Below are 2577 nucleotides of genomic sequence, written 5' to 3' on the forward strand. Positions count from 1 at the left end.
ATAGGCGGTCCGTAATTTTCGACCGTCAGGCTATTACCACCCGGGACCAATCCACGGCCTCGAGACCTAGTCTGATGCTGGCAAATTGCTAATTTGTCTGAAAGTTGGCCGGAACAGGCGGCACGCGGGGTAACACGGGGATGGATGGAGGGAACACCGGTGGTTAGGTTTCGTGGGTTACGATGGGGAAACCTGGCTCGAAGATAGGGCTCCATCCTTTCCTCCTCGTTGCCAAGTTAAAATGACGTTGCCCCCTCTCTCTCTCTCTCTCTCTCTCTCTTTCTCTTTCTCTCTTTCTCTCTCTCTCTCCGCGTAGATCTTGTCGCGCGGCGATCATTTATTTGTCGCGACAACTTCGACAGCGCTTACCCTCCTTCCTTCGAAGAGAGCGAGGTTGGTACGAGATATAAAGATTTCTAATTAAGATACCCCTCCTCCCGCCCCGTACGAGCATTTTCTATTAAAAATTTCCTTTGTCGAGGGAACACCGGAAGTTTCTCTTGACGAGGAATGGGCTTCGTCAAACGGACTTCCTTCGACGCGAGAAATTACACTTGTCCAAACTTCAGACAGTTACAGGTTACAATGTAAATAACACGAGGAAGGGAATACTTGGGAAAGATAAAGATGTTCCTTCGTTCCTTTTTCTTCTTTTGCGTTCAGGTTATTTCGATCGACGAGGAAGAGAGAAAAAAAAGATCGTCGTTGGGAAACGGGTTTTTTCGTTGATTCAGGTGATTCTCAGGTGGTCAAGGGAAAATTCCTTGGCTCGAATTTGGAAAAGAATTTGAACATAACTGTTTATTTTATTTTATTGTTTGGGCTTATAATCCAACCAATTGCTCTCCTCTTGTAATTTCTAAATGGATTCGTAAAAATGTTATATCGGTTTTTAACTTTGTGATATTATGAGAATGGTATTTTACGAAATATTGCTATTCTTGCATAAAAGAAGAAAAGAAAAATCAAGGTTAAACAATAAGAGAACAAGAGAATTTCTATTTTAAATTGTTTATGTTATGTGGATTTAAAGAAGATGTGATAATTTAAGAAAAGCTTGAAACAGAGACATTCGTAATATACTTTTCAAGTAAATATCAAGTTAATGCGTTCTAAATTCTAAGCAAATATCTGGAAAAGGAAATATAAAATTTACCGATATTCTACACAACAATGCAAATTTTTATCCAATATTTAAGCGTGTTATTTGCAAAATATATATAGATACAAAGTATCATATTGATTTATTTCTGTACTCGTAATGCCAGCATTATCCAAAACAAATATTACCTTCTCTAATACCTAATCTTCTTTTGAAGATTCTCGTTTAATCCTGCTTCTGACATCCTAAACACGAAAACTCTAATTTTCGAAACGCCGCGATCTCCCTCGACAAGAATCCGAGGGGATTAAAGAAAATCCGAGAACAGCGAGCCAAGTTGCGTTAATCGCGGCAATAAAGAACACGAGATGGCCACCATGCCTCATCTGAATGTCTGTGTAAGCGCGGCGTGACGCTCGATTTGAAGAAGATCTCTCCGCTCGTCGGTTTCGATCTCGTCTTTCCTCTCATCAGTGGTGGAATTCATTTATCCGTGCCATTCCATGAGGAGCGAACTTCACCGGAATGAGTGACTGTACGGCTTGTCGCAAATTTCCCATGAAGATAATTCGGCCGGTTGGCTTGCATCGGCCATTCTCTCTCTCTCTTTCTCTCCCTCACTTCTCTCATTTCCAAAGCGTTTGCTGCCTCTCGGGCTCGTTACACTCGACGTTTCTAAAGCATCGTCATTAGCCACGAGAGAGAGAAAGGGAGAGGGGTTTGCTTCTCGTGCAAGATTCAAGGCTGATGTTATCCGCGGATCGCACATGTGCCGTGAATTTATTAAAACCGACCGATCTGAAACTGTTCTCTCGGGGAACACAAGCGGAAAACTGTAACAAGCCGAGCAAAGCGAGGCACGTTTTCATCGCGGCTGCTGTATTCCTTCCTACTGTGTAACCTCATCGCCCGGTCTTCCTTTGCTCGTTTTCCTGGCGACGCACGAGGAAGCGTGAAGACTTCATGGTTCGTCGATAGCAGCCTCGTAAACCAACAAGAAGCTATTCCATACTCGTATAGTCTCTCGTAACGAGCGGATTATTTCGAACGAAGCGATCTTTCGGGATCGATCATCGAGAGGAAAGAAAGAGTCTCTTTTAGCGCTGGTATTCTCTATAAAAATGCGCAGCTGGAAATAGGTCAACGCAGCCGATGTAGATCGAATTAAAGTCTCTTTTCTCTTTCTACTCTCTAGCGAGAACGATAAACGACCATTGTACTCGCGATCTAAATCCGCATTGACCTGTATTCGTTTTTTTAGTGAGAACATTTTCGCATCATGTCGACTTCTAGAAGAATAGAAATTCATGGCTCATGATTAGTTTCTCCCGATGAAACATGAACACAGAATGCTACCTCCTTACAGATCATATTCTCTTTATAAAAGGTTCTCTTTCGAAAACGTTAACCAGAAACATTGTAAAAACGATTTTGAAGAAAACTTTTTAATGCCATCTCTTTATATATCATATTCT

The sequence above is a fragment of the Apis dorsata genome, unplaced genomic scaffold, assembly GCF_000469605.1.
Source record: "Apis dorsata unplaced genomic scaffold, Apis dorsata 1.3 scaffold_757, whole genome shotgun sequence".
Lineage (NCBI taxonomy): Eukaryota > Metazoa > Arthropoda > Insecta > Hymenoptera > Apidae > Apis > Apis dorsata.